This window comes from Pinus tabuliformis, chromosome 8 (genome assembly GCF_031772625.1).
Source record: "Pinus tabuliformis cultivar Carrire ecotype Pingquan chromosome 8, CPIR1, whole genome shotgun sequence".
NCBI lineage: Eukaryota > Viridiplantae > Streptophyta > Pinopsida > Pinales > Pinaceae > Pinus > Pinus tabuliformis.
The window spans coordinates 303,008,954-303,034,405 of NC_142294.1; positions in this window are offsets into that span (position 1 = coordinate 303,008,954).

Sequence of the window (25,452 nt, forward strand, 5' to 3'; positions counted from 1 at the left end):
TTCCCTAAATGGTCTCTTCACGCAAGAAATGTCTCAACCCACGGTCCGTCCTCCCGATGAGCGCGCGTAATTTGGAAGGATATGACTGGAACCCAGGGGGCATGCGTCCTGGTCTGCTTCGGCAGGAAAACTTTGGGTATAGGGTAGGTTTCCGCGGGAGAATATGACTAGTCTGTACCCCGTCCGTGATTGGAAGAGGGGTTGTTCTAGAATAAGATTCTTTTGTCAAAGTTATGTGTTTGACAGAACAGAGTCACTCACCTTTGTTCATCTCGGTGGACATTGCCGAAGAAATTTTTTGTTCGCTATGCGAATGAGACAAATCTTTGATAACCTGAAAGAGGTAGGCCTCTCTCGGTAAAACAAATGTTTTGGCGGAAGTGAAGTAGGGGTAACCTTGAAATCGTACTTTATACCTGGGGGCATGCAAACCTTTTGGAGTGCAAGCAAGGGGCGGCTATTTATTTTTTAAATTTTTAGGTCCTCCCTTTAAACCTATAGGTCTAACCCTTTAAACTCGTAGGATTAGTCGTTTCCGAACTTGCATAACGAAAGGATGCGGGGCATAGCTTTGTAAGGTGCAAGCTCCATAAAAAATGGCATCTTACATGAGACATTCTTATCATATGACTGGATTATCGAGCAGTTTTAGCACATAGTTCATGCTCGTTAAAAAATAAACATAAGACTGAGCAGTGTTTTTCCGCGTTCAAGCTCGTTAAAAAATGAACTATCTTCTGGTAAATAACCATCGTGAATGTAATATTATCAGCCATTAAAGCCTTGGTCATGTTTTCACCGTCACCTCCACTTTTCATTTGGCCGATCGTTCACCTCCATATGATTGTTTACCCATTTTGAGGAACAGCTGCGAAGATTGATTTCACTAGCCATCCTTGTGACACTGTCGTGCTTGGAAAATTCCAACCCTTACCTGGAATTAGCTGCTAACCCGTTTTATCACTCGTTCCTCAAAAGACGAGTCTTCTTTAAGCTCTTTTCATTTGACTCGTAAAATATGAAAAGATTGCCGAGTTTTGGCCTTCCAGCTCGTTAAAGCGACCGGAAGTGCTATCCCTCCTCCAGATTTTAATCTTTTTGGACCTGAGGGATTATTGCACAAAAAGATCGAGCGCTTGTTTTGTTCGGCTCGTTAAAACTATCGAAAATTCATCCCTTTTGTATTGTTTTATACTTTTTCGGACTTAAGGGATTAGATGACAAAAAAGGACTTTCGGAGTTGACTTTACGTACCTTTTTAGACTCTCTAAAAATGAAAAGGGCTGAGTTATCTTTGTCCTTAGACTCGTTAAAAGCATTAAATAGCGACAAACTTGTCTTTAGACGAGAACGAGTTTCACTATCGCTAGGCTCGTTAAAACATAGCGATGGGTTTGCCCGAAGGGCAAATTATAGAACAAGCATATGTTATCCTCCTCAAGCTTGACAAAAATAAAGAGGTACTGGTCAGCAATGACTGGGGAAAAATTGGGAAGAAACTCAAAGAACTTTATTGGTAGCAAGTCGCTCTTGAACATGACACTTCCACTCCGTGCCTGAGTCGGGTTGGGTTGTTTCATTCACTAGTCACATCGCCATGGTCTCGCCATACCATCCACCTTTGGGGTAAATGCTACTAATCCATCACACTAGTGTCGCCGATATGTTCAAGAGAAGTCATCCAGAGAAGTCAACCGTGTCCCATCCACTACCATACATTATCCTTCATCCTTTCATGACCGCCACCCTGAACCATATATCATCAGATCGTTTTCACCTCCATCAAAATCATTTGCTCCGTTCCGTGTCACTGATGTGGGATACATTAAGGCCCTCCTTTGATGGATCGCTTCTTGTCTACATCAGCTCATTATCCAAGAAGTTGATCTAGGAACAAACCCTTCAGTACTTTGAAGCTTTCATGCCTCAATGGCAAGTTTCTCACTTCCGGCGACGGGTATACATCAATGACCTTCGACCGAAAGATTTTGCGTGGTGTTCGACGCCAAGTCCTTTATTCACACCACATGAATTGTACTGCAGTACCTTGAGGGTCATTATCATTATTGGTGATTCCTCTCGCGCTTGTTAACGGTTTACCTCATTGACCGGTAATCAAGCGGTGTCTTTCCATGTTCGACTTCAGAACATCTCTCACATGGATCGACTTGTACTTAGAGTAAAGATCGAACGAGTTTGAAGACCCCGGATCTAGTTTCATCCATCCGGGCTGCGATATATATTCAGGAAAGATAAAGACATTGACATGTACATCATTGCAACAGATAATCATCCTACCAAAAGGATGATGATTTCATCAAAATTATCAGTCTACCATTAGACGATTGTCTGCTCTATGTACAGAAAAATGAATTTATAAAGCTGAGCATGGGAATGCCTGCCTCAGCTAGATCATGAAAGCAGTATGAAAAATAATGTATTGTATTGTATCTTATTACAGGTCTCCTCCCAGCATTGGAAGAACTTCGGATCCTCCTAATAAAGCATTTCACTCGATAAATGGCCTCATACTTTAGGGGGCAACTGTTATAGACATTTTTGTGCCTTACAGCTATAAGCATGAAATGTCCATAATTCAAGGGATCCAAAGTCCCTAATGAGGTTGTTACAACTCCTAAAGGAATAAGGTCAACCAATGACAGCTTCTCCCAGAAGTTCTCCACCAAAAACCACTCAGAAACAGTCAATTCAGGATCAATTCAGAGGCTCCACTAGCTGTCTGCGCTGAAATGCAGAGATTACACTGGCTAGGTGCACTGCAACGCAGGTAGAAGCACTACCAGGGTGCATTGAGCGGGAAATGACAAATGGCAAGCTCATTCAACGAGGTGGAAAGACCCTGGAAGCTTCCAGTATCTTCTCCAATGACACTTGCCTCAATGAATTCCACTAGTGATGAGTAAGAGGTTCTCAACCTCCAAGTGGAAGCAAGAACTGACAGAGAGAAGCCACAAGTCAAAACATAAGCTGACTCATCCTCTCTTCTTACATATATATATGGATCTCTCACCCAGAGGTTCAGAGGGGCTCGAATTTTGTACTTTGCAGAGAATTGCTGTTGGTTTGAGATTGAGATTAGTACATTGGGTGATTTATGCTTTGTTGGAGGAGAGGAAGGGATTCCTTTGCTGGGAGGTAGATGCTGGATCGGAACTCACTTGGTTGTATCTCCTCTTGGACTTTATTATCTTATCAATAAAATATTTGAGTTTCTCCTACATGTTGTGTACAAATGATGTTTTGTTATGCTTACATGTTTAGCTTAATCTGATCTTGAGCTTTTTATGAATGTATACCTGTATCTTTGTGTAGTTTCTCTCTCTTGTGATCTTGCAGGAATTCGGTGAAGCTGGGCCGGTGAGGGAGCAAGAAGCTGGGAGCTACTGGAGAGAGGAGTGATTTGGATCGACAAACTAGCGGAAGATACAGGTTAGTTAGATCCTTCATCCTCACTTACATTTCATAAAGAAGAATATTCAAATAAGTTTACCTGTTTGTTGCTAAGGCACTATCACCTCTTAGAGTGGGATAGGGGCATTCCGTATTGGATACTTTTCCCAACAACAGCTTCCATAGGCCAAACCATATCAACCATCAACCAGTGATTCCACCTCACGGTTAGACTTCACTAACCATCACCAGATTAGTCTCTACTCAAGTTTTCCAGGGCTTCAGAGCATTTGTTCCAACGAGGGCTTCCAGGATTAGTAACTCAACCCACAACTGTTGTCAGGCTTCCATAGCGTTTGTCCAACCAAGGTTTACAGTACTAGTAACTCAACCCACCAACGACATCTAGAGCATTTTTCCAACCAAGGCTTTTAGGACTAGTAACTCAACTCAAGTTGTCATAGGGCTTCCAGAGCATTTTTTAATCCAAGGCTTCTGGGAACTAGTAATTCAATCCACAACTAAAGAAATATGAGAAAAAATCAGAAAAAGGAGAAGAAGAAAGGAAACCACAAAACCATGGCTATATAGGAAATGGAAAGGATAGGAAAATCCTTTGTCAATCTATGCGATCACCCATGCCGATGAAAAATGATAACGAATAAATAACATGCATATTCCTTTCATGCCAAAACTAGTGAGGAAAACATATGGGAAACTCAATACCTTCAAGAAAAACCTACTGTAGCTACTAATCTTGACATCCTCTTGCACTTTCCTTATCTTCCTTTTCCTTCTTGCTCCAAACTCTATGTTTGCCACAGTCCTCCAAGAGTGTTCCAAGAAAGCTCTAAATGTCCAAGAGTATGAGAGAGAGAGAATACAGAGAGAGATCCAAAACTGAACTGGCAAAAGGTTGAACAAAAGCTTTCCAACTAATCCTCAGAAGCCTTTCTATTAATTAGGCCTCTACATTCTTCATTTTCCTACTCACATGGAACTTGTGACCTTTCACCTTCCTTTTCTCTTAATTTCCATTATCTTGATAAATAAAATACTAGTTCATGCCACTTTTCCTTTCCAAATCCTTTTCCATTTACTTTCAAATTTCATTTAGCTATAATAACCAAAATGAACACCCAATGGGATGTTTTTGTTAGGGTCCCACCCTAACCCCCTTATTTATGTAATGGGATCACGTCATAGTCAAGAGTCAATAAAGCCCATATTAATAATTGTAAGTGGTTAATCCGCAATTAATGACAGAACCACAGTTAGTTGCAAATGGGCCGTATTATTAGATAGATGGTATTAATAAAACCCACGGTATTGGCTCGTGGTATTGCATGTATGAGTCATATATAAAGGATAGAGACTCCCTGCGAGGAGCATTGTGTCTTATTTTTGTAGTCGAGCTCTGCTCTATTGGAGGTTGCCCCCTCGAAGAGGCAAGTGAACATTACTCTCTGAATAATAAAATCATTGCTATTCTGTGTTCTGGGTATCTTTTCTTCGCATATTCTGTATTTGGGTATCATTTTGCAGATTAAGAGAATAACAAGTGGTATCAGAGCACTTTCCAGGGCCGGTGGGATCTCCATTTCTTAGCAAATTTTTTTTGGGCTAGAGACGTGTTCCGGTGTCTCTAAACCACGGGATCTGTCATTGAGCGCATAAACCTGTGGATTTTGGGAGGCATGCACACAGGAAATACAAGAGGTGGTCACGTCTGTTGGACTCCCTTGTAACCCCTGTGGGTACCCCTTCGAGTAGTAGCGCATTAGACAGAACCGCGCACGGATTGTCTTCCATGTACCCTCTGGGTATATTGGAAGCCCCCTAGGCTCCCTTTAAACCTCGCCATAGATAAACCATCGGCTGTCTTGCGGCTACAGTACACCGAGAACAGCACTCGGTGAGATTACTCGCCCGTACGATAGGGTAGTCGGGTTGTACGGCTAAGGGTACGGTCGATCCTCCTTAGTTAGAGCCCTGAAACATTGGGTCGAGTACTACTGCCAGACCCTTATGTATATTGCGATCTGTAGCACCTAACACTCCTCAAGAGTCTGAGATCTTCCAGGGTGCTTATTGGTGATCTAGCCCATCAGAATTAGGACGATGAGCTGAGCACGGTGGTACCATTCAATTATTAGTGAAAATTTTTAGGCGGTCCCAAATTTTCATCAGGTTGGTGTATGGTAGAAACTAGAGCTCAAGTGATGGCCAACGAAAGGATCGACAAACTTGAAGAATCCATGCACTCCCTCACCCTTCAGCTTAACGGACTAAGTAGCCAGGTCGCGTAACTCATCCCGAAGGACAAGGAGCAAGCCCACGAGGAGGTGTATAATGGCAATGGATACAATGAGGGTGAGTCTAGCCACTCTCATCACCTTTGGCACACCCACCAACCACCTAGTCAGCGACCTCCGAAGTTGGATATGCATAAATTTGACGGTTCTCACCCGTCGGCATGGATAGCACAAATGGACCAGTATTTCAAACTAAATCGTATCTTAGATGATGCGACTCAGGTTATGATGGGGAGCATGTACTTGGAAAATGAAAGGTGGCAATGGTGGGAATGGCATCAATGTTGCAATGGACCTTTTAGGACTTGGACCCAATTTACAAAAGCTCTTCAAAGCTGCTTTGAACAGGAGGACTCTTTTTTGGGTCGTCTTACTAAGCTCCGACAGACTGGTACAGTGGATGAATATATTACAGCTTTTGAAGCCTTAGCCTTCCGCACTTGGGGTCTCTTAGATGCGTTCTACACGGAATGTTTTATCAGTAGTCTTAAAGAAGCCATCAAATCTCAAGTCCTACTGCACACCCTCCCACATGGACGGAGGCTTGCAAGGTAGCTCGTAACGTGGAACGTGCATTAGGAGCCCAATACAGTCGCCCAAATTTCTCCGCTAAAGGTCACCCCCCACAGGCTCACAACACGACTCAAACACTTAAGGTCCAAAAGGTGTCACCTGCGGAAATGGCTGAAAGAAGAAAGCAAGGACTATGTTACTACTGTGATGAAAAATACTCCCCAGGTCATAAATGCAAGGAGCCCAAATTTTTTCAAATAGATGCCACTGACTACAACTCAACAGAGGAAGATCCACCACTTGAGGACCATGAGGTGCTAGAAGAAGACAGCCAATAGGACAATGTCCCTGACGAATCAGTTATTTCGCTGCATGCGTTGGCAGGGATTTCTTCCCCTCAAACTCTCAAAATTAGAGGTTTTATTAAACATCGCCCAGTAGTAGTTTTGATTGATAGTGGAAGTACACATAATTTCATCCATCAAAAAGTCATAGAAGCAGTGCATTGTTTTGTACGTGCAGTTTCTAACTTCCAAGTTCAAATTGCGGATGGAGGCACAATGAAATGTGAAGGCCGCTGTGAAAATGTCAAACTTCAAATGGGGGATTATCAGTTGAAAACCCACATGTTTGCCATACACATGGGGGGTTGTGACATTGTCCTCGGCACTGAATGGCTCCACACTCTTGGGCCAATCACAATGGATTTCCAGGAATTATATATGAGTTTTAAGCAAAACAACTACACACATACCCTCCGTGGACTCCATGCGGAAGCCCCCTCTATCATCAGCTCGTATAGAATGGAAAAATTGTTAAAAAAGGGCAATCATGGAGTTGTAGCTCAATTTAATGCCATCCAGGCAGTCGAAACAAAGCCTCTGCCAATTCATCCTGAGATGCAATAGATTTTAAATAACCATCTGCCGGTCTTTGACAAGACTCATGAGCTTCCACCCTCGCGAGGGGAACATGATCATAGCATCACCTTGGTTCCAGGGGCCCAACCCCCAAATGTGCGCCCATACAGATATCCGTTCACCCAAAAGAACGAAATAGAAAAAATCATCAAGGAACTTTTGGAAGCAAGTGTCATTCGTCCCAGCATTAGTCCTTATTCATCCCCAGTGGTCATGGTGCTCAAGAAAGATGGGGAGTGGCGGATGTGTCTCGACTTCAGGGCCCTCAATGAGTTGACAGTCAAAGATAAATTTCCCATCCCGGTGGTTGATGATTTGCTGGATGAACTCAATGGGGTTCAATTCTTCACTAAGCTGGATCTTCACTCAGGCTACCACCAAATTCGCATGAAGGAAGTCGACATCCCCAAGACTGCTTTCAGAACTCATGAAGGCCATTATGAATTCCTGGTCATGCCATTTGGTCTTTGTAATGCCCCCTCTACTTTTCAGAGCCTTATGAACCACATTCTCAAACCATATCTCAGGAAATTTGTCCTTGTCTTCCTCGATGACATCCTCATCTATAGTTGCACTTGGGCCGCACATCTTCAACATGTAGATCTACTCTTGCAATTGCTCTGCAAGCATAAATTATTTGTCAAGATGTCCAAGTGTTCGTTTGGCATGGAAGAAGTAGAGTATTTGGGCCACATTGTGGGGCATGAAGGTGTCAAGGTGGACCCCAAAAAGATCCAGGCAATGTAGGAATGGCCTCAACCTAAGACCTTGAAGAGCTTGAGAGGATTTTTGGGTCTCACAGGCTATTATCGTAAATTTGTCCGCAACTATGGTCGCATAGCGAAGCCCCTCACCCAACTCCTAAAGAAAAATTCATTCTTCTGGAATGAGGAAGCACAACAAGCCTTTACAGCTCTAAAAAATGCCATGTGTTCCACTCCAGTATTAGCACTCCCTGACTTCACCAAATCTTTTGTCATTGAATGTGATGCTTTGGGTACAGGTATTGGGGCAGTCTTAATGCAGGAAGGGCGACCGTTGGCCTTCACAAGCCAACAACTCAGTGGGAGGAATCTGGGCCAATCTATCTACGAGAAGGAAATGATGGCCATCTTACATGCAGTCGAGACCTGGCGACCTTACTTATTGGGGCGACGTTTCCAAATCCGCACAAATCATCACAGTCTTAAATATTTTTTGGAGCAATGCCTATCCTCCCCACAACAAAATAAATGGCTAGCCAAAATGCTGGGATATGATTATGAGATCATTTACAAGAAAGGGAAAGACAATAGTGTAGCAAATGCATTATCTCGCCAATTTGAGGAGGAAAGTACTCTGCTAGCAATTTCCCTCCCCATTCTAGAATTGATTGAAGAGGCTCGCAGGGAATGGTTTTCACACCCTGGGCTCTCCCAACTCATTTCTCAATTGCAGGTAGATCCAAATTCCACCAAGGGCTACTCGTGGCAGGATGATATTCTTCGCTACAAGGACAGTGTCATAATATCACCAACATCCACCCTCAAAAGTCGCATTTTGGCAGAATTACACTCATCTCCCATTGCATGACATTCGGGGTTTCAAAAGACATATGCTCACACCAGAAGGTCATTTTTTTGGACAGGCATGAAAAAGGACATCTTTACTTTCGTAGCAGAATGTGATGTCTGTCAACGCCACAAAGGGGAAACCGTCAACACACCAGGCACATTACAACCATTGCCCATTCCGGCATCAATTTGGACGGAGGTTTCTATGGATTTCATTACAGGTCTTCCAAAGTCAGGGAACAAGTCAGTCATCATGGTGGTTGTGGACCGACTGTCGAAGTATGCTCATTTCTCTGCCCTACCCCACCCGTTTACACCAACTTTGGTTGCTCAATATTTTATGGATCAAATCTTCAAATTGCATGGCATGCCCACTTCTATTGTGTCCGACCGTGACCCGATCTTCACCAGTAATTTTTGGCAAAAACTCTTCAGAATACAAGGCAATCAACTCAAACTCAGTACTTCCTATCATCCGCAAACAGATGGTCAAACCGAAGCAGTCAACAAATGTCTAGAAACCTACCTTAGGTGTTTCACTTCAGAAAAGCAACACCTTTGGGTACAGTGGTTACCTCTGGCAGAATGGTGGTATAACACCAACTATCATGCCACCACCAAAATGACTCCCTATGAAGCAGTATATGGTCAACTCCCACCTTCACCTACTTCGTATCTCAAGAGATGCTCAAAAGTACAAGCAGTGGATCAACTCCTACAACACCGCTCAACCATGCTCGCCCATCTTCGAGAGAACAACTCAGAACCGCATGAAGCAACAGGTAGACCAACATCGCTCAGAGAACCAATTTCAAGAAGGGGATCAGGTCTTTTTACGGCTACAACCATATAAGCAAACATCACTCAAGGACAAGGGGTGTCAGAAACTCTCTCCCAAATTCTACGGACCATATCAAGTACTTCAGCACATTGGAGAAGTGGCGTACAAGTTGGCCTTGCCACCTACTGCAAAAATCCATCCAGTTTTCCATGTCTCATGAATCAAGAAAGCGATTGGGAACAATTGTAGAATTCAGACCAGTCTACCTGAATTGGACGAAGAAGGGTCCATCTGGCTTCAACCCGAATAGGTCCTAGACACACGAGACAAGCAACTGCGCGGCTACATGATTAAGGAAGTCCTCGTCAAATGGAAAGACACCTCTCCGGAATATGCAACTTGGGAACCAGCCACTATTCTTCAATAGTTTCCGCAGCTTCAGCCTTGAGGACAAGGCTCGTCTTAAGGGGGAGGGCATGTTAAGGTCCCACCCTAACCCCCTTATTTATGTAATGGGATCATGTCATAGTCAAGAGTCAATAAAGCCCATATTAATAATTGTAAGTGGTTAATCCGCAATTAATGATGGAACCACAGTTAGCTGCAAATGGGCCGTAGTATTAGATAGATGGTATTAATAAAAACCACGGTATTGGCCCGTGGTATTGCATGTATGAGTCATATATAAAGGATAGAGACTCCCTGCGAGGAGCATCGTGTCTTATTTTGTAGTCGAGCTCTGCTCTATTGGAGGTTGCCTCCTCGAAGAGGCAAGTGAACATTACTCTCTGAATAATAAAATCATTGCTATTCTGTGTTCTGGGTATCTTTTCTTCACATATTCTGTATTTGGGTATCATTTTGCAGGTTAAGAGCATAACAGTTTTTCCCACCATTCAGCTTGGAATACATGTGCCATGACCTTGGTCTTATATTTTTTTACATGAATTTTTAACCAGGGATGTTACAATACACAATACTTGTTCGAAACAAGTTTGTTCCTTGAAATATTATGCACTCCACAATTATTTGACCATTGGCCCCCTTCGCTAGGAAGATGTGTGGCTTCATCGATAAAATTGATATCCAAAATAATCTCTCTATCACCCACCTAGGATTTCTTGCCATTGAACAAGGAGGTGAATGCTTCTATAACCCCCTTGTTGTACCCTTAAAATAGATGGAGAAAGTCCTACCAGCCGAATCAGGGAAACAAGTATGTGAATTCATCATAAGATTTAACCATTTTTGTCCCAATGGATTATGACTAGACAACACAAGCGATTGCTAAAGTCTAAGAGGTTTTCAGTCACTCTTGAAGGAAAAACTAAGAGAGTCAACATGCAACCAATGCATGACCCAAAATCCATAACTCATAGTGGAGAGAGAGTAAAAATGATAGAAACAATGAAACCACTAAGATTTTGTTTGATTGAAACCCTAGATATTAATTCAAAGATCGATAATTAAGGGCATGGTATAGGAAGAATAATGGTTTAGAGGTACAAATAATTGTGGAAAATGGATTCATTACAGATGGTGCTAATTGGTATAAACATCCCTGATAGGAATGACATATCACCTGTAAGACTCCAACACAAATCCCAAAACCATAAGTCAAAACCCCACACTGTCATATTTCATGGTTGTAGGTCGAGAAGTTTTGAATGGATTATCTCCATGTACATGAAAAAAAACTTATAATCCTTTTATAGTAATAAGGTCAACAAATTAAACGAAGTCTGATATAATATGTCTTTGTATAATAGGTATAAACAACATTGAAAGTAATCTAATTCAAATATCAATTGAGCACATCTTCAATATAAATTATACATTCTATAAAATAATAACTATAAAAAACCTAACCTAATGTAGGTATTAATTCTCTCGCACACACACACACATTATGCACTCATCATACACAATAAAATGCTAGAGAGGAATTAGAATACGCAATTTAAAATAAGACAAGGCTACTACAGAATAAAAATTTTGTAGCAGCCTTATTCACTCTAACATTTATGTACAATTTAAAGTCATAGGCCTTAAAAACTAACTGAAGAGAGAGAGGGAAAGAAGACAACGCTTTCCTTTTATATTAGGATGGAATGAGAGAGAAATTCATTATGTAAACAACACAAATGTGAAAATGAACACGCTTGTGAAAGAAATCAGGGATATGTCATATGATCAAGAATTATAAACCATTCTTTCATACAAAATCAAAACCCAAAATTGAAAAAAAAATCCCAAAGTTAAAGTTGAGGAGAGGACAATATCGATTTTTAAAAAATGAGAGGGGAGTTGGTTGGCCTCCCATCAAGTGGCGACTAACTGGGAGAACTATTTACCTTTGTACCAAAATAAAATAAATGAAGAATAAATATCAGATGCTTAAAACAAGTAAATTCATTTTGCAATCTGAAAATAGTTTTTATAGCTTTCCATGAACATAATTACGTTTTTCATAAACACAATAATGTAAGATGGTAAATAGAAACCTTCCAAGTAAAACCCTTTTAACCATCAAAGTTAATGATAGAGTGAAGCCAAGTTGGTAATATAGTTTTGTCTTTAATACCATGAACATGGCCTCTAATTCCTGTAGGCATCCATAGCCTTGACAAGGATGTTATTTAATAAAATTTAGACAATAAAATCATATCAGGCTAGTTATAAATTCATTGTCCAATTTTCCAATATTTAATAGATGGAGAAGTAGCCTTAGAAGCCTCTCAAAGGCATGGATGACATGTAGACCCTGGAAAAAAAAATTAGGTTTCAGTAATAATTTTAAATTTGAAATCTCAAATTTCATATACATAGCCATTGTTGCCAACAAGCATCTATAGCCTCGAAAGTGTTTTTGCCAGTTTTAACTGAGAACTTATATTCGAGAAAAACAACATAAGAAAATATGACATCATGAGAAATTTGTTGTTAGCATATAAGGAAGTAGATCCAAATCTCAAAGAGATGGAATAACATAAAAAGCTTGAAAATTCAGCAATAGGCATATTAATCATATTTTTATAAAAAAATCATTTGATAATGAGGATCGTCTTAAGTAAAAACATTGGGGCTTCAGTCCATGAACCTCTGAGATAGCACGTGCATTCATGGCATACCAAACAATACCCTTAATTTGACTACATATTGGAAAATGCCTCTAAAAATCACATTATTTAACCCCTATCAATACAAACCTAATACATCTTCCCAATTTAAAAAACCCATACTTTCACTAGATATTGTAGGTATCCATTTTATAATTAACATTTTTTATACCCCTTGATATTTTTTTCGTTAACTTTCAGCTACATTCTTTATACCTGCCAATATAATAACCATTTACTCCCTATTATATGCTCAATATATTATGTCATTTTTTCCTCAATATATATCCCCCAATATGAATATACGTGGTATGGTATTTCTCCCCCAGTGAAACCCCTATGAGTAAAACAAGGTTTTATGAGTCAAAGGGGTTATGTAATGTTAACTAAATTAATCACAAATATTGAATATAGAATTTTAGTTGAAGCTACAATAATACACCTGAAAATTAAGACATAAATAAGTAGCATCAATTTTAATATTTCCTTGAAACAATTTTCCAGACATAATCATTGATTTTATGGTTGTGAAAAGAAAAAAAACTCAAACAAACAAAAATAAGATCTAAAAATTAGCACACTAAAAATGCAAACAAAATCCATATGTACAGAGAAACAAAATACTAGAAGGAGATCAAGAAATGTACATATTTAAAGTGTGGCCATTGACTGGAAGTGGTTAAACCTCACCTTCCAAATTTTACAGACAAAATGTACTAGGAACATTCTTTTTTGTAACAATGAATGGTCCTAGCCATACCCTCCAAAATTTGGAATGCTTCCCTTTGTCCTCATGGGCTATATCCCATTTTAAAATGAAATCTCCTACATCTAGATTTCGGTTATAAGAATATTTTTTATCAAACCAGCATTTGACAAGTTGTTAGCATTGCTGGAATTTGTGTTTTGATTGTCCTTTTAATTCTTCTAATTTTGATAAATCATCTATTATGTTCTTCATGGTAGAAAACAACTTCTTCGACATTTTGAGATAGTTGCAAAGTATGAAGAAGAATATTAGGGGCTAAAGTGGCTTCTCTACCATAAACAAGGAAGAAAGGGGAGTTACCAATGGAAACTTTAGGGGTGACCTTATCAACCCATAATGCATTAAAAAGGGCAGTATTCCAATTCTTGTGGTGCTCAAAGATAATTACTTTTAGTATTTTAATCAAATTCTTATTAGATGACTCAAAAATACCATTCCCCGAGGGTTAATAGTTCATTGAGTATTTAATGTTAATTCCTTTATCAAAATCATAAGAATGCAATTCCTAAGATAAAATGCAAGAGGCATAGCCAAACTCTAGTGATTCTGAAAGTCCAAAACGAATGACAATGTGAAAATCAAGAAAATTAAATACTTGTTTTATATTGAATACTCATAAGGGTATTTCCTCCACCAATCTAGTAAAGTAATCTATAGCTATTATAATGTATTTCTATAAATTTGGAGGATGGAGCATTCATGGAAATGATAATGTGAAGATCCCACTATTGAAAAGGAACTTCAACAATAATGGGTTGAAGGAGAAAAGTTGGTCCTATAGACCTATAAACAATACTTTGACAAGATTCACAATTTCATACTAGGGCATGAGCATATTTTGAAAATGTAGGAAAATAATAACCAACCCTTATCACTTTGTGAGTGGTAGTTTCTATGCCAAAATGACCACTAGTAGGACCCAAAAGTAATTCGTTAAGGACACAATAGGCATCATTTTGTTTTAAACAATGAAGTAACACATGTTAGGTCCTTATAATACTAGTGATTCCCCCATTACTATTGTCGTTGTATCACTTATTGTTATTGATGTGCATGTATTGTCCCCATAGTGTTATTATTGTGCCATTATATTATTATTGTTAGGTCAGCTTTGCTTATATTGTGACCCGTTTGACTCCTATATATAGAAAGAAGGTTTTGTCACTTGACTCATCTAAGAATTGTTCATTTGTATAATGTAAAGAAGGTTTCCCCCTCAAGGAGGCTTATTTATAAGGCTTTGATCTATCTTTTCTATCTTTTTGTGAGCTGGTTTCATAACATTTGGTATCAGAGCTTTGGATTCTAGGATTTCGCTGCTCTAAATAGGTCATCGTGGAATGTCTGTTATAACATTTTTCTGCAATGTTTCAGAAGATTAAAAAAAAACCAATTTGATACGAACTCTCTCTGAACCTCAGACCTGAATTTCAGATCTTGACTTGCTATATTTTCACAGATATAATCTAAGTTAGGGTTTTTGCAGACCCCCGAATTACATTCCAAACAAGTGACCTTGGGAAAACCATCATAACTTTCGATTTGAGCATCAGATTGAAGTTTTGTAAGAAGTTAGAGAAAGAGGATGGACTGTAGCTTTTTCGGTATCAGTTTCAGAACATAAGGTTGAAACAATGACCTGGGGCACATCGTACAAGTTTGCTCTACTGAACTAGTCTATACTTTGGTCATCGCTGGATATTTGGCATAACTCTTCATTGGAGAATCCAATCTTGATCAGACTTGCGGGGTTAGAAACATGACCCAGAGGGTTACCTCAAGAAGAAATTGTAGACCTTGGCAATCCAAAATTACAGAGATACATCAGAAAGGTGTGTAGTTTTTTTAAATTTTTGCATAAGCTTGGTTTGAAAAATTAGTTTGAAGGAATTTAAAGGGCATAGTGAAGCATTATTCTTGGTAATTGATGCCCTGAAGAAAGAAAATGGAAACACCTAGTAAGAAACCTGAAAGCTCTACCATGACTCATGAAGAAGAGGAAGAAATGCAACATGATATATCAAAATTACGAGACCAAGTGAAACAAATTTCACTTGCAAAAAAAGTAACATAAGCTAAGATGGATGGTTTAAAGAAAGGCATAGAAGCTGAGATGAATGAAGTGGAAACTAATATGGATGATGTGGAAGTTAATATGGATGGAGTGGAAGCTAAGATGCATGATTTAAAGAAACACATTGAAGATTTGAAGACGGATTTGAAAACGTTTCTACAAGAAATGCTTACTAATCGCGAAATGGTAGTAAAGGAAACTCATGATGAGAACAGAATAAATTCTAACCATGATTTCATAGACTCTAACTTTGGATCGAAGAACCACCATGTTCCAAAGATCGATATGAGGAAGTTTGATGGCAAGGATCCCAAAACATGGATACTACAGATGGAGCAATGTTTCGATCTCCATAATGTGCAAAACACACAAAAGGTACGCGTTGCAACTTTATATTTGGAACCAAATCAGTTTGTATGATATTGATGGCTTTTATCTCGTAAACAAATTGTCACTTGGGCTATTTTTATGGATGAAATGGTAGCAAATTATGAGGATACAAAGAGAAACACTTTTTTAAGCCAATTGATAAATCTCAAACAGAAGTGTTCAATGATGGAGCACATTCAGCACTTCCAAAAAATGAATATAAAGGTAAAAGATATTCCAGACGAGAATAGGATTGATGTATTCATAGGGACATTAAAAGATAACATCCAACATGAGGTTTGCCTTTGGGAAGTAGATTCATTGGAGAAGGAATTTAGGTTGGAAAGAAAAATGGAAAGAAAAATTATTGCAACAAGGAAGCCTACCACTCATAATAATAAAGATGGAAGTGTTGCTACCCCTAGCCATCCAAAACCTACAAGGTTGACACCACAACAATTGGAAGAAAAAAGAGAAAAAGGGATTTTTTATAGTTGTGATAACAAATACACTAAAGGTCATAAGTGTGCCAAGAAGAAATTGTTTGACATAGATTGTGAAGAGGAGGAATAAAAGGAACAAGAAACGTAAAGAGAAGAGGACAATCATTCAAGGTATTTAAGACTCCCAAAATCCTCCCACCTATTCATGATCATGATCATGCTCTTAATGTGATTCCAAGAAGTGTTCCTCGAAACATCAGGCCTTAGAGATATCCCTATGTCCAAAAGAGTGAAATTAAATGCATGTTTGCAGAAATGCTAGAGGCTTGTATAACTCAATCTAGTCAAAATTCTTTCTATACTCTAGTTGTATTGGTTCACAAGAAGAATGGATCACGGCGCATGTGTCCGGATTCTAGGGATCTCAACAAGCTCACTATTAAAGATAAATTTCCCATTCCTGTCATTGATGAGTTATTGGATGAATTGCATGGATCAATTTACTTCACCAAGTTGGATCTTCATTCAGGATATCATCAAATCAGAATGAAGACTGAAGACATTCCAAAAACATCATTTAGAACTCATGAGGGTCATTATGAATTTTTGGTCGTGCCTTTTGGCCTTACTAATGCACCTTCTACATTTCAACTTTTGATGAATTCCATTTTGAAACTGTTTCTTATAAAATTTGTGTTAGTATTTTTTGATGATATACTAATATACAACAAGTCTTGGAAGGATCATTTCCAACATGTTGAGATGGTGTTCAAACTATCGGAGGAGAAACAATTATATTAAGAAATATCCAAATGTTTCTTTGGAGTACAAGAGGTGGAATATCTGGGTCATATTGTATCCCGTGAAGGTGTTAAGGTAGACCATAGCAAAATTAAAACCATTAAGGAATGGAAATTACCACATCCATAAAGCATTTACGAGGATTTCTCAGGTTGACAGGGTATTATCACAAGTTTGTTAAGAATTATGGGAGAATAATAGCACCTCTAAGAACATTATTGAAGAAAGATGCATTTTGATGGACTCCAGAAGTAATGAAGGCCTTTGAACATCTTAAAGAGGCAATGCGCCAAGCATCAGTCTTAGCTACACCAGACTTCACAAAAGCCTTTATTGTGGAATGTGATGCCTCGGGAAATAGAATTGGTGCTATTTTAATGCAAGAAGAAAGACCCATTTCTTTCGAAAGTCATCCAATCAAAGGAAAGTATTTACACAAAGGTATTTATGAGAAGGAAATGTTGGCAATACTACATGCACTTAAGAAATGGCAACCCTTCCTAATGGGAAGAAACTTCAAGGTATAAACATATCATGATAGTCCTAAATACTTTTTAGAACAAATATTATCTTTAGAAGAGCAGCAAAAATGTGTCACAAAGATGTTGGGTTATGAATTTGAAATCATCTACAAAAAAGGGAAGCAAAATGTTGTGGCAAATGCACTCTCAAGAAAGGATGAGGATGTGGAAGGATTTCCTTGCGCCATTTCTATTATCCAACCAGATTGGAAAAAAGAATCAAGGGATGAATGGAAGAATGATGAGGAAGTGTGGGCACTCATTCAAAAGATACAAAAATATCCCAGTTCATCTGATACATTTAGCTACAAAAATGATTCGTTACCGTACAAGGATCAGTTATACCTATGTAAGAATTCACAACTCAAACAAAAGATTCTTAGGGAATTGCACACCTCTCCCTTAGGAGGGCACTCAGGATTTCTAGAAACCTACCATGGGTTAAGAAGGATTTTTTTGGGATGACCTTAGGTCAGATATTCAAAAGTTTGTGGCGAAATGTTTGGTTTGCCAACAAAATAAAGTTGAAACAATCAAGACCCCAGGACTATTACAACCTTTCTCCATTCCAAGCCAACGGTGGGAGAAGGTATTAATGAATTTATCATAGGTTTACCCAATTATGAAGGAAAGAGTGTTACCATTGTGGTAGTTGACAGACTTACCATGTATGCACACTTTTGTCCATTATCTCATCCATTTAAAGTGTGTACAGTTTCTACCGCATTTATGGAAGTAATTCAAAAGCTACATGGAAACCCAAAGATTATTGTAAGCGACAGAGATCCCATTCTCACTGGAAATTTTTGGAAAATAAATATTTTCTTATCTTGGTACTCAGTTAGCTCATAGCTTATCTTATCATCCTCAATCTGATGTACAAACTTAGATAGTAAAAATGTTTGGAAGGATATCTTTGTTGCTTTGTATCTGATAATCAGACACAATGGGTCAAATGGTTTCCTTTGGCTAAATGGTGGTATAACACTTCCTTCCATACTACAACAAAAATGACCCCATTTATGGCACTTTATGGATATCATCCACCATCCATCACATCATATTTAAGAGAAAATTCTTAGGTTCAAGCAATGGAAGATCACATCAAGCATCCACAACAAGTTCTCCAACTCTTAAAGGATAACCTCACCTTGGCGCATAATAGAATGAAACAGCAGGCAGATCAACATCGCAGCGAAAGAAGTTTTGATGTAGGTGATTGGGTATTCCTACAGCTACAACCATATAAACATATGTCCCTCAAGCAAGCTAAGAAGGATAATAAATTATCACCAAAGTATTATGGTCCGTACAAGTTGTTGCAAAAGATAGGTACTATGGCATACAAATTGGAGCTTCCTGTAGCTTCCCGAGTGCACCCAGTTTTCCATGTTTCATGCTTAAAGAAGGTTATAGGTGACAAGCTTCCAGTTTAAACAATATTGCTAGAATTTGATGAGGAAGGAAAAATCATATTGGAACCTGAAGCAGTCAAAGAAACAAGAACTCGACAGCTACGAAATCGATCAATTTATAGTATCTCATCAAATGGAAGAACTTACCCGTTGAAGATTCCACATGGGAGGATGAGAATTTTATACAGAAGCATTGACAACTACTCAAGCATTGAGGACAACATTTTTTTTAAGGAGAGGGGCATGTTAGGTACCTGTAATACTAGTGATTCCCCCATTATTATTGTCGTTGTATCCCTTATTGTTATTGTTGTGTCCCTATTGTCCCCATATTATTATTATTGTGCCTTTATATAGAAAGGAGGTTTTGTCATTTGGATCATCTAAGAATTGTTCATTTGTGTAATGTAAAGGAGGTTGTCCCCTCGAAGAGGCTTATTTCTAAGGCATTGATATATCTTTTCTATCTTTTTTTGAGTTGCTTTCATAACAACACACCATCAAAATTGTTACAAAGTAAAATATTATTAATAAATTGTTAAGGGGCATATGTCAACCTTAATTCCCTTTTCTTCTTAGGTGGATGTAACAACCCTAGTTAAAAAAAACATGTTAAAGTATATAAGACCACGTTCACGGGACTGGTGGGAAAAACATCCTAGCGGGTTTCTCTTTAGTGTATTATGCCTAAGAAAATTTGAAAAGGAAATGGTAGAGGAATTAAAAAGGAAAAATTGAAATGTTGGCACATTTATTTATGAAAAGAATAGAAATTAGGAGAATAGGAAGGTGAAAGGTCACAAGTTGCATGTGTTGGAAATACTGAGAGGGGGGTTGAATAGATATTTATTTTAAAATTTTTATTTTACCAGTTTTTAGATCACTTATAACCATAACACAAAATGAACAAACTAGAATAAATGATTTTATTAATCAGAAATAACAAGGACTTCAATCCTATTCTTTCTAGTAAATCAGGTAAAATAATGTTTAGGACTCCAACCCTAGATCAAGACACCAATCTGCAGTCCACTAGGATCGAACCTGTACTTTTCCAAGCATGGAATTGGACTTCACGAGTGTTATAACAAAAAAATGACCATCTAGCCATAATTTACTAGATGGATCGAAGTACACCATGTAGGGCCAATTTTATCATAGTAAAATTGCTTTCACTGTGATAAATTACTTAATAAGCCACATTTGTTAAGTCATTTATAATTATACCCATGAAGAACAATTAAATAAATCACTCTCTATTTGATTATCTTCTAGGAATAATTAATTAAACCATTGTTTAATTAATATTCCTTGTCACATTTGACCAAATTATGAGGAATAAATAGATAAATCATTAATTATCTTATTTTTCTCTAGGAATAATTAATTAATCACTAATTAGTTATTATTCATTATCAAGTTTGAACAAATCCCTTAGAAAAAATTAAATAAATTATTATTATTATTATTTTTTTTTTTTTTCTTTTCCAGCTGGTTCACGGACCCTGGTCAGTTGATCTGCTACTCCAGGTTCGAGAAATCTGGGTGGACCCCACCTGAAGGGGGTCCACCCCTCAGTCACCACAGACCTAACCCCAAGAGCTTTCGGGTTTCGACCCTGTGACCTCCCATTGGCGAGGCCCCGACTTGACCGATTGAGCTAACCCTTGGGGCTAATAAATTATTATTTCTATATTATTCCTTAACCATATTTATTGAGAAGATAAATAAATCATTTATTTATTTATTATTTCTAAATAAAAGTTTAAATATTTTTTCCCTCCTAACAAATATAATAAAATATTCCAAATGGTTAATTCTAGAATGGGATTAATAATAATTTATTATTGCTCAATATTAGAGGATAACCTAATATTTTGTTATAAATAGAAGGGTTTTCCATTCATTCCTCACTTTCGATTATTTTCATTGTTGCATTCACTATTTTAACTATGATAATTATCACTGTTGCACACCACTTTTCTATACCATTTGAGTTCTTTCTTTTTTGCTTAAGAAAGAGACGGTCCTTCTATTAACTTAGAAAATAAAATAAATTACAAAGGCTAAAACAAGTGCACAAAGGCGCATACCCCAACAAAGGAAGAGGGAAAATACACAACGTGCCCGAAAAAACCCACCCAAAGGCTAACTAAAACCAAGGCCAAGACAGCTCTAGAACCTTAAGCATGCACATGGACCCACCATTGACCTATCTCCTTTTGAACCAGCAGACTAAAACCAAAACACACGGAGCAGTAGTCCGCGGAAGAACCCAGAAACTGCTCGACCAACGTTGGTCATCGATCTTCTCCCTCTAATCCTATGGCTAGTGTCCATATCACGCAGCTTAAAAGCACGATAGATATCGTGCGATGAGGATGGTATTCCTTCCCCGTCCCCAACCACGTGCTGCTGACTGAGTGGCATCACTGGCTTTCCATGTAAACCATATTTTGTTTTGAGGGCGCCCGATGAAGGTGGTAAACCATAAGTGGTTTTGACCTTCTGGACCCACAAACTTGCACGACAAGCTGTGACCATTGATCTCCCTCCTCCAGATCTGACGACCACTATCAACATCACTCCGCTGATAAGCCCAAGGAGTATCACACGATGAGGGTAGTAATCTCTCTTCTTCCCCCACCACGCATCACTTGCTAAGTGGTATCTCTTACCATCTGGGAAAAGCACTTCTGGCTCAAGGCGCGCCCGATGTGGGTGGTTTCTCTCAAGCAGTTTTTGATTCCGGTTCCCAGATCCTCTATCCTCTAATGTGTTACACGAGGACGATATTCCCCGAAGGGTCACCTCCTGCATGGAATTTCCTCCTTCACGGTATCCCATTTCCTCATAGTTTTATCCTTTTGAGCAGAAATCCTCTGCCCCGATGACTGTCTTTGTCCAAGATTCCTAAGAGAACTTACATTGCATAGCCTTTGAGAAATACTTAAGCTTCATTAACATAAAATGAAACATTGTCTTGTTGCTTATTATGATATTGTTGTCTGTCACTGAGGGCCCGAGGTGAGCATTCATCTCTCATTCTGTCATCCATTACCTCCTCCCACCAGTAGCACATGTTGGTAAACTTGCTTCTAATCCCCTCATTGGCAAGTTAATCCGACACTTTTTTGGCTTCCCTGCGAACATGCACAAACGTAAGAGTTCTTAGAATTCTTAGGTGTGATTGAATTCTTTGGTATACTTGCAGAAGCCACCAGTGACCTGCGATTTTCTCTTGTGCTACTCCTGCACTTATCCACCTGATCGAATTAATTACTAACTTCGAGTCAGCCTCAATGATGACATTATGAATGTTGTGTTTGAGTAGTATCTCCAAGCATAGCTCCATCTCCATGAGCTCAGCCATATTGTTGGCTGCCTTCCCTAGATAACTATAGAAAATGACCTGTATGTTTCCCTCCTCGTCTCTCATGACCACTCCATTACCTGCTTCTCCAGGATTTCCCTTTGAGGATCCATCTTTGTTAAATTTTAAAAAACCTTGAGAAGGGGGTTGCCAGAAAGCCTTACCTTCTGAGGTATTCTTGTTGATCTACAGAAGAAACTGGTGGAGCTGAACCTTAAGCTCCAACCTTTCCAGGATTTTGGCCTCTTTGTGCCCTATGGGATTTCCAGTAGAAACACCCCCCAGGGTGTGGATAGTCTCCTTGAGTTGCTTGAGGATTAGCTTTAGGATGTTGCTCACTGGGCCCATTTTGTCTTTGAAAGTCCTGTTGTTGCACTCCTTCCATACATTCTAGATTAAGAACCCTAGAGTCAATTCCCAGTTTCAGTTTATTGTATCATTATCTGAAAAAATTTTCTTCCAGTATTTCAGTGTAGCAATAATGTCATCTTCATTCCTGTCTGTTTGCTTCAAGACATCTCCAACCCAGTTCCATAGTGTGTCAGTGTAGTAGCATCTATTGAGGAGATTCTTTGTGGTTTCTTCCTATTGTCCACATAGGTGACACCTTGAGGGGCCAACAAAGCCTCTTTTTCTTAGATTATCCCATGTTAGAATCTTGCCGTGATGAACTAGACACTTGAACAGTTTGACCTTCATCCAATGAGGGTTATCCCAGAGTTCTTTCCAAGTCTTGTTAGTGCTTGGAAGGTTAAGCCCTGTGGCTATTATTTTGGCCTCTTTAAGGGTGAAGAGACCTGCCTTGTTCTTTCCCCATCTTAATTGATAATCCGAGGTTGAGATTAAGATTTTCCTTTTTTCCAAAATACCTTTGGGGGCCGTAGCTTGAGTATTCAACATGCTCATCTCATTGTAAACTGAAAGTTTCCAAATTCTCAATTTTTAATTGTTCCTTGATTGATCCCAAAAGTCACTAACCGTCCTTAATCCTTTGTTGATGGTATCTGTTTGGATGCTAGCTAAATCCTCATTACTGAGATTGCTCTCCTGCTTCCAATTGTCCTCGTAGAACCAGGCCAAATTTCTGCTTTTGATCTCCTAGAAACTATGATTTTGAACTAGGGTTATGTTCTCCTAGGCTATGTTCCAAATTTGAGAACCTTTTACTTGCCCTATCATTCTTATGAGGTTCGTGTCCTACCAATTCGTTAAATACTTTTGCTTCCAAAGTTTTCCGAGGGGGATTGTATTTCCTTTAGCCATCTCCCCAAAAATTTAGCTCCCAGAAGTCTGTTTATAATTCCTAGGTCATGTAGTCCCAAGACTCGATGGGATTTAGGTTTACATACTCTTTCCCATGCCACTAGGGCCCATTTCTTCTTTTCTTCACCTTTCCTCCAGACAAAGTCTCTTTGAATGTTTCTTATTTGAATACTGACCCTAGCTGGTGCCGGAATGGCTGATTGCACATAGATAGGGAAGGTTTGGAGGATAGCCTTAGCGAGAATTAGCCTCCCTGCTAGATTTAGGGCTCTATTTGTCCCCCTACTGATTTTGTCTTTCAATTTATTTAAAACAGGCTCCTAGATGTTCTTGTGCAATGGTTTCTTAGTGAGGGGAACTCTCAGTACTTCGAGGGCAATGAATATCTTTGAAAGCCTAAAATTATGAAAAGATTTCTTTGAATCGAAATATCAGTTAAAAAGAAAATCTTTGATTTAGTAAGACTTACCTCAGTACCTTCTACCATAGCAAACTCATGCAGAATTAGCTTGCATGCTTTGGCTTCCTTGACCGTAGGTGTGCCTTGAAGCATAGTGTCATCCACAAATTGTTGATGTGTCACCATGTCCCCTCCTCGAGTGAGTCTCAGACCTTTGAATTCTTCCTCCCTCCTTAGTAGTTATGATTTCTCTACCTAACCCTTCCATCATTAAGATGAAAAGGAAAGGGAAAAGAGGATCACCTTGCCTGAGACCTCTTGTAGGCTTGAAGGTTTTTGAGGGAGATCCTTTGAGAAGAATTTAACAGCTAGAAGTGGTAATAAGAGCCATGACCCACTTAATCTAATTATAGTCAAAGCCATATGCTTTTAGTAATGCTCTTATGTAAGTGGAGATAAGTTTATCATAGGCTTTCGATATGTCCAGCTGAATTATCATCCCTGCTTGCTTATTGGTGATGAGTGAATGAACCACTTCATGCGCTTCAATTATGTTATCCAAAATTTGTCTCCCTTCCACATAGCCCATTTGCTCCTTAGACACCAAGGTGGGGAGGAGAGGTTTGAGTCTGTTGGCAATTACTTTGGATATTATTTTGTACACCACATTGAATAATGCTATAGGTCTAAATCTATCCGGAGAGGTGGGCTTTTCCTATTTGGGGATTAAGGCTATGAAAGATTCATTGAGTGCCCTCAAGACGTTTTTAGATTTGCATGAGTCTTCTACTACTTCTAGAATATCATGCTTTACAATCCTCTAGCATGTCTTGAAAAAGTCCACATTGAAGCCATCCGGGCCTAGAGCTTTCCCATTGTGCATCGCTATGAGGACTTCCTCAAGCTCTTCCTCTGACACTGGTCTATTGAGATTGTAATTGTCTTCTCTAGAGACTAGTTTAGGAATATACTGTGTAAATTTTTCAGTAAACTATGATCTATCTGTTGTGGTTTCCTCAGCAATTCTCTGAAAATGTTGAACTAGAACCTCTTCCATCTCCTCATGAGTGTTTCTTTCTACACCATGATGATTTGTAAGTTTCACAATTATATTGTTGTTTCTATGAGCTATGGTGGATCTGTGAAATAATTTGGTGTTTCTTTCCCCCTCCTTAATCCATTGGACTCTAGATTTCTATCTCTCGAATATTTCCTCTTTTAGACATCTGTTTTCCCATTCATGCTGAAGTGACTCTGCTATCTCTTTCCTTTCCTTTGTGTAGCCTTCTGTGATAACGATTTGATTTATTTCCTTCAATTTCTTTTCCACTTCTCCTTTAGCTTTGAATATGTTACCAAATTCATTTTTATTCCACTCTTTAGGTCTATTTTTAATGTGTTTGAGCCTGTGA